Source organism: Lagopus leucura, unplaced genomic scaffold (assembly GCF_019238085.1).
Source record: "Lagopus leucura isolate 7727_CA_CO unplaced genomic scaffold, USGS_WTPT01 Super-Scaffold_100033, whole genome shotgun sequence".
Lineage (NCBI taxonomy): Eukaryota > Metazoa > Chordata > Aves > Galliformes > Phasianidae > Lagopus > Lagopus leucura.
Window position 1 is genome coordinate 64,419 of NW_024962282.1, and position 7,697 is coordinate 72,115.

General features: G+C 42.9%; 1 long non-coding RNA gene across 1 annotated transcript in view; it reads left to right on the forward strand.

The window, feature by feature from the left end:
* LOC122185935 overlaps positions 1-7,697 on the forward strand; it is a 35,428-nt gene continuing 27,731 nt past the window's right edge. The window contains exon 1 of the long non-coding RNA XR_006180992.1: positions 1-89. This is a non-coding gene — a long non-coding RNA (uncharacterized LOC122185935). The remainder of the gene's footprint in view (positions 90-7,697) is intronic.

A 7,697-nucleotide genomic window follows, 5' to 3' on the forward strand; every position in this document is an offset into this window, starting at 1 on the left:
TCCTGGGGGGCGGCTGCGGCTTGTGTTACAGAGTTGAACTCTTCTGCTGTTCTCAGATGGGAGAAATGACTTCACTGTCTCTGCATAAGGTCCTTTTTTTTTTTTTTTTTTTTTTTTTTTTGTGGTGGTTGTTGTTGGTCTCTCTGTGGGTGAACGCAGCCCTGCGGGCAGATGGCAGAAGGCAGGTACTGTACTGAGAGGTTATGGGGTAGGGTTCTTAAATACCATCTATATCATATGTACTCCCAGCAGAATGTGCTGCTAGAGTGGAAATAGAACAAGGCTCCAGAAGATCTGTTAGGTTATCTTTTAAGGAGTTCTGCTTCCCAGGCTTTTATGTTTTGTTGTTTAATTTTATTTTATAAGCAGAAGGTAGCTAAGAGAAAGAAAGACACACAACTTTTTCTTAACGACCAAGTTCTCCTAGCTTACATTACCTGTTAGAAGTTTACCCCATCATCTAGGTATGTTGTAGTTCTATGTTAGCTGACTGCCATAGGTATTATGTGGTCTGTGCTTTCCTCACAGGAGTTTTTGCTGTATACCTCATTCTTTTTACAGCAAAGATAGGTGTGTGCTCTGAGGTTCTGCTGTGCCTCAGGTAGAGGTTCAAAGTGTGGTGTGGTGTGGCAGTAAGAGGGGGCTGATTTGTGGTTATTTTCAAGATGGTCATAAATTTTTCCATAGACTTTTCTTCTTCTTCTTCTTTTTTTTTTTTTTTTTTTTTTAATTTCAAACCTCCCTAATTCTTAATTGAAACATGATATGCTGCGTGATGACTCAGTACTGAAGGTCTAAAATATGGCAGTGTTTTCAAAGGAAGATGAGACTGAATAGTGAGAGGTGCAACCTGTGTGGCTGAAGAGCACTGACTGGTCTTTTGACTCTGTTTCCTTACACGATGACAGAGGCTTTTTTAATGTCCTCCAGGCAGGTACCAGCAGCTCTGGCAGTGGCACAGCATTGTGCAGACATGCAGTGGCTCTCCTTAGCAAAACCTTGCTAACTGAAGAGATAAAACAAAGCAGAGAAGTGGAATTGGAACCACAGAAGGGCAAAATGGTTCCTAAACATGCCTCTAGTGTTAGCACACTGGATATTTTCAGGAATGTTATGTGAATATTGGCCCATAGTCCTATCAATTTGTTTTTTTCTTTTTATGTGCGCTTAGATTTTAAACAGGCAATGAAATCTTGCTGCTTGCATACAGGCTGCTAACAAATCATTTCTACGTCACTGTGCTGAGCCTGGAGTTGCTGGTTTGTGGTGCCTTGATTCATGTGTTTAGATGGAACTTCACAAATATTTAGCAAATATTTGCAGGGCATAGTCCTGTTGTTTTGCACTCTGTAAGTTTTTCTTAAAGAGGAGGGTGTTACAAAAGAGAGTGGGTGCCTGATTTTGAGCTGCTGCAGAAGCAGTCTTGATGCTTGCAGAATGTGTTGTTTCTCTAGCTTGGGCCTAATGGTAAAAGGAATGGTCAGCCTGTGTCCTGGGTGTGGCAAATGCATGGTATGCCACTCCTCACTGATTCTCTCCAACCTTGTGGTTTTTTCTCATACTTCTATCCAGACTCAGCTGTATTTGTAGACCCTGTGTCGCTCTGGCCCTAAGCAGCAGTATCTCAGTGCAGGTGCCCTTTTAAAATGCATCAGTTTGATGGAAAAGAAAATGTGAGAGACTGGAAGATAAGATTGTGATTTCTCTGAGGTGTGTGTTTGCGAGAGTTCAGTTTCTGAATACTGCACCCCCTGAACACTCCCTACCTACTACTTTCTTCATATCCCTTTTTTCTAATTGTGTGTCACTCCTGTTCCATACATCCTACAGTCTGTGCATGATTCATGGTGTATTTGTGGAAGACCTTTGATATTTAATGCTCTGACGTTAGAAGGGGAAAGATACTGGCATGCGTTGTCTTTTGCTTATTGTGTGAAAGTGAACAATTTTTGCAGAGCAACAGGGATGTGCAGTTCCCTTGGAGCTTGTCTTTGCCACATGAAAGCTTTAAACTGGTCTCTGGGGTGGTGGGCTTCACCCATTTCTTCTCTCAGCCTCCAGGCTGAAGTATTTGTGGGCAGTGCAATAAGAGTCAGGCAGGAAAATTTCAGCATTAGAATTTGTGAGATGAGAGGTGGAGCAGAGCCTGGGTCTCTGGTGGCCAGGGTGTGATGTGATGCATTTACATGTTAGACACAAGGAGCTGTGTCTGCTGCATCTCATGGAATAGCATTCTGTGTGTTTGGCTGCTGCCAGTCCAGAGTTCTTTCATTTTTCATCTTATCAGCTGTTTGTGCCCCCAGCGTTACGAGGAAGAAGAATCTCTCTCATTCTGCAGCTTGTAGAACTTAACAGTCTTTCTATCCCCAGATTTGGTCCTGAGAAGTGAAAGCTGAAGGTACTCTATGTGTTTTTAGGATCTTCTAGGTGAAAGATACGTCCTTACTCTCTTCTTTCTGTTTGTACATGCCTAGCAGTAATGTTGTGCATTCTTTGACCAATAATCTGTCTTGCATCCCCTGTTAAAATATGCTCTCTTGCAAGCAGAACACCTGGAGATCTGGAGTCAATAGGATATTATGTTAGGGGATGACTTTTTTTTTTTTTTTTAAGTGCAAAAACAACCCAAAAATCCCTCAGTAGCGTTCAGTATCTTTTAGGGAAAGGTTACGGACAGCCAGTTAATTCAGTGTGTGATCTCAGTAAGAGTTCTTAAGCAGTAAGAGTAGCCAAAAATAGCTCCGTGAAGGTTGGGAAAGGCGTTTTTTCTGCATATGGGAACACTTTCCTGAAACATCTATACGGTAAGCAAACAAGAATGGCTAGAAAGAAAAAAGGGAATGAAGGAAGTCGGGGCCTATTTAATGTGTTCTTTATTCAAATAAACCTGTAGGAACTGCTGTTTGCCTTGAGGGTTTTTTTGCATGTGAAAGGGAGAAAGTCTGTGTTAACCTCCAACCCACGCTTCAAATATGGCTGGCGAAATAAAAGCTGGATTTGAGCTGTCGATAGATGAACAACAGCAAGGGGGACCCTTATGTTTTAAAATGGAGCCATAGGCTCACGTCCAAGTGATTATTAAGCTCCTGACTGACCCTGGAGTAGGAAAGAAAACTCAGCTTGTCAGACCAAATGTTCTCTTTCTTCTGATGTGTGCATGCTGAAACAGAGTTTACGAGAAGCTTTCACAGCAAATTCCAAAGTCACCACAAAGCATTTTAATTATTGAATAGGCAAGAGCTAACACAGCTGGGAAGGGCTCTGTATTTCTCTGCATTAATCCCTTACTTCCCGCCCCCTTCTGTCCAAGTCCCCTTGGTTAATCAGGTTATGTTCGCCCTATTTCTTTCCAGGAGCAAGCAGAATGCAGCATCAGTTGAGAGGGAGGATAGAAAGGAGGAGAAGGGCACTCTGAAAGCAAGAGTGGGTTGAGGATGCTCCAGAAATGAAGGCTTCCCTCTGGCAGTGTTCCCAAGATCACAGCAGGATGGCTGCGGGATGTCTCTGACCTGTCGCACTGACATGCTTTATCTTCCCTCCCAGACTGTGTGCCAAAGGGCAGTGACTTTGCCTTTTGTGCTCAGCCTGGATGCATTAGTGGTCTCTGCAATCAGCAGCACCCCCCTCCCCAAGCACTCATTTGGGAGCCTGTAGGAGGCTGAGTCCGTGGGGGAGCATGCTCTGCCTGACATTTGCCTGAAACACAGTGGTTAATCCTGGGGGGAGGCTGGAGGTCGTTTCAGCACAGACAAAAGCCGTGTGTGCTGAACGCCTCTGCGCAGTGACGCTTTCTGCACTCATCCTCTTGAACACTTGGCTGCGAGCCACAGAAAAATAGCACAGATGGATCTACTGCAGTGATAGATAAATAGGGAAACAGGGAGCCTGCATGCACACAGCCAGAATCGTTCACCTCCTGTGTTCTTGTGCTGGCAAGCCTGGGCCCTCTTTGTGTCGTGATCCTGGAGATCAGCCTTGAGGTTTGCAGGGTCCTCAGAGTGGATTGCGTGCCTTGGAAATGCCCTCATCTCCATCTATAATGGGCAGTGCCCACCTTGAGACTGGGGGGGGGATTGAGAACCAAAGCACTTTGGTGACTTGTGTATAGAATCAAACTTGTAGCTGAAATCTTTCCTGAAATGTGATTTAATTTTTTTTTTTTTTTAATGTCTGGATCTGGACAAGCAACTCTATTTAATCAGTTTTACTGGGGGAACCAGGTGCAGTGACTTGTGTTTTTTGGGGGGCAGGATGTAGATCTGCAGGTCTGCTTCTGCGTTCTGTCGTGGTATTGAATTTATCCAAAAGCTCAAAATCAAACCCTTCTAGACTAAGAATCTCCAGGGAGGTTTTGCATAACCCTGCTTCTCTAATGCTCTGCTCCTGGCTCAGGACCAAGTGAATGTCTCAGTTTTGCCAGGAAGTGCCACGCCATGCAAGCACGCCTAATTCAGTCTTGTGTGCCAGTTTCCTTGCTCAGATCTCGTGGTGCACTATTCCACTGAGACGCAGGTATCTGTGAGAAGAGATGGGTTTTTTTTAGCAGCCTTTTTTGTTAACAGTGTGGATAAAAAGCTTGAAGCCAGGTGAATGCTAAAACATTCGTTTAAAAGCAGAAGCACTGGCAAATGCAGACTTGCACCAGTGATTTCTGGTTCTGGGATGTGATTTTACATGTTTCTGACCATGCAACAAAGTGAATTGCATGCCCATGTGAATGAAGGGTGACAGGAAATGAACCACCAGGAATGGTTTTTTGCCTGAGAAGGGCTATGGAGGAAAAAAAAGCAAGGTCTATCAAGCCATGTGCTGCCGTGGAGCCAGGCCTTGCAAGTGCCTACAAGCCATGTGGAGATTGCAGAGCCCTACTCCCACTGCACAGCACTTGCTGCTTTTTCACAGGTCAGGAACTATTTTACTTTTTAATTAGTGCTGTTTTCTCTTTCAACAAAATTCCAAGACTCCAGAAGATGGAGCTTTAGGCAGAGCCGCAGGATTTTTTCAGACAAGGCAGCACTGAAAGGAAACTGAAAAGCAGAAACCTTGGTGGACAAAGTGGGCCAGGAGGTGCTGGAATAGTGGCTCTGTTGTTTAAGCTGTGCAGTAGCTGGTGGATATGGCTGCATGTCCCAGGGAAATGTGTGTTACAGAGGCATGGCTCACGGCATGTGCAGCAACCCAGTCATGAGGTAATGACTGGACCAGTGGGAGAGGCATGCGAGCTATATAGGTTGGTAAGTCATTAAAAAAAGCAAACAAACTAAAAGTCAGCATTACGTTTTATACTTTAGCTGCTGTTATTTGGTTGTAGATGAGAAAGAACTTGGAGGCTTGGGAATTAATAATTGTGATTTGGTTTTACTTGCTGATAATTTTGATGGGGCAGTGGCTCTACTGCCTACAAGCAATTATGTATTTAACCATTTAAGATATTGGGTATCTTATCCTTTGAAGGTCTAATAATGTGGAAAGCATTGGTACAAAACACCTGTTGAAGTCAGGGTGCTGAAAAAGAAATGTTTAGAAACATTAACTGACAGCATGAATGGATTTGGCGCTGTGTTCTGCTGGGTGTCCATGGGGCTGGAGCTAACTGACTACTATTATTTCTAATTCTAATATATATAATATATTCTAATATATATATAATTCTAATATAAATCCTTTTTTTCCTATGCTTTTCTGCTGGACATGGGACATTCAATTAGGGTCTTGAGAAATAAAAAGCTAATATTTTACTATGTAACTCATGGTATTAATGTCTATTCTTGTGTCTAGTTGGAGGTATCCTGCAGAGAGAAGGTTCTTGGAGGTTGGGGTTTCTTGCCTGGACAGCCAACATTTCCTTTAAACATGAGTCTTTTTAATCTGTTGCACGGTGTTTTCTTGAAGCTCTTTGTCTCCTGATTGACTTACTGTAGAAACCTCAGGCAGAGTGGTAAGCTGTTTGGTTCATGATCTTGAACCTGTGTGTGAAAGTTGTTAGATGCCTAATATTGGCTGATTCATGAAACAGCTGGATGCCTTTCTGGTACTTAAGATGTAAGTGATTTGCTTTTGATAAAGGAGCTCTGAAAAATTCTTGGTCTCAAATGGAGGCAAAGTACTTTTCATGTGATTTCTATTCTTTTAAGATACAGCATCTCCTGGTTTCTGTGAAACATCATGGCTGCTATCTCCATTGATAAAGAAATGTCAAAAGAAAATTGATTTTCCAGCTAATACTGAGGTACCTGAAAATGCTTCTATGTCAGTCCCATAATTGGACCAAATATATTGTTAAATGCCTCCTGGATAAGCAGTTGTGCAAGGTGTTCAATAAGGAAATTGGTTTGAACTTTGTGCAGACACTTGTTCCTGCTATTATTACATGCAGATAAATCAGGGAAAAAAACAACATAATTGAATGTACGGAGTCCGATGGTTGATCTTACTGTGTGATGGAGTGGTTCCAAGCATGCACAGAAATATTGCAAAGTTAAAGATCTGCCTTGGCTGTTCCTCTGTAAAGCATATAATGCTAATAATAAGCCTGAAGGTGGTTCTAAGAGATGCTCTAGAAGATTATCCTTGGTGCAGCAGTGGCACTTTCACTGCAGCTCCTTCTGTGGGAAGAGCTGAAATGGATGTCTGTTCCCCTGAAACAAGGTTTTAAGCATTGTGACTTTGGCAGTTCCCCTAAGCACATTTAGATCCTCACATTGCAAGTAGAAGCTAAACACTTGCTCTTCTTGAGACTTCTCACCCATCTCACTATTAGCCTGTGAGGGGTGACAGACATAAATCCTGCAGAGGAGCCATCTTCCATGAGGCTGAGAAAGAGCTCTGTCTGACAAGGCGTTTGCCTTGATTGGTATTCCTCCTCCTCATCTCATCCCCTTTGTCTGCTATTGGGTATCCTGAGGTATGATTTGGAAGTAAGTGAAGATTTAAAATAATAATAATAATAAAACAAGCCCTTAGCCATTCCCTCTGAGGCATTTTGCTGTAAAACAAACCTCTGGCAGTGACCTAGATCCACTGAAGTTTTCATTTAGTTAGATCCCATCTTGCATATAATGCAAAATAAAAATAAAAGAACAGTCTGCATTTGGGAGAAATCATCCAATTTGGGGTTGAATTTGGTAATAGTCTATTTAAAAAAAAAAAAAAAAGTAGGGTGCTGACTACAGACAGCTGAAGAGCTCTTTACTGCTACCTCCCTTTTGATTGCATAAGTATACTGAATAGCTGATGGCAAGCTTGAGAAATGGCATATCTAAAATATTTTGCAATGTCTTTTTGTTTTTTTTCCCCTGACACTATTGTTTGGTAGATGTGGATTCCAACTTAGCTGGACAGACTGTGTGTGATTTGGGTCCTGTGCTGCCCATTTGGACGTTGACTCCTGCCAGGTGGGATCCAAAGGAGGGCTGCCCTTGGGGCTTCTGAAGAACCTGAATATATTGTAGTTGTGCTGAATCCTGTGGGAATCAGGTGCTGAAATTCTTTGTTGCAAACTGTGCCAGGCAGTGGGAGAGCTGCATGGGGCCCAGTGTCTGCAGCTCACACAACAGTGCAGCTGTCTGATTGCAGTGCCATCGGTCCTCTGTCGCTGCCTGGAGGCCTCCCTTATGCACAGTCTTTTTAAATAGAGCAGAGTTGCTGTTGCAGTAATGAAACTGAGAGCAATGTGAAATATTTATCCAGGTTATTCG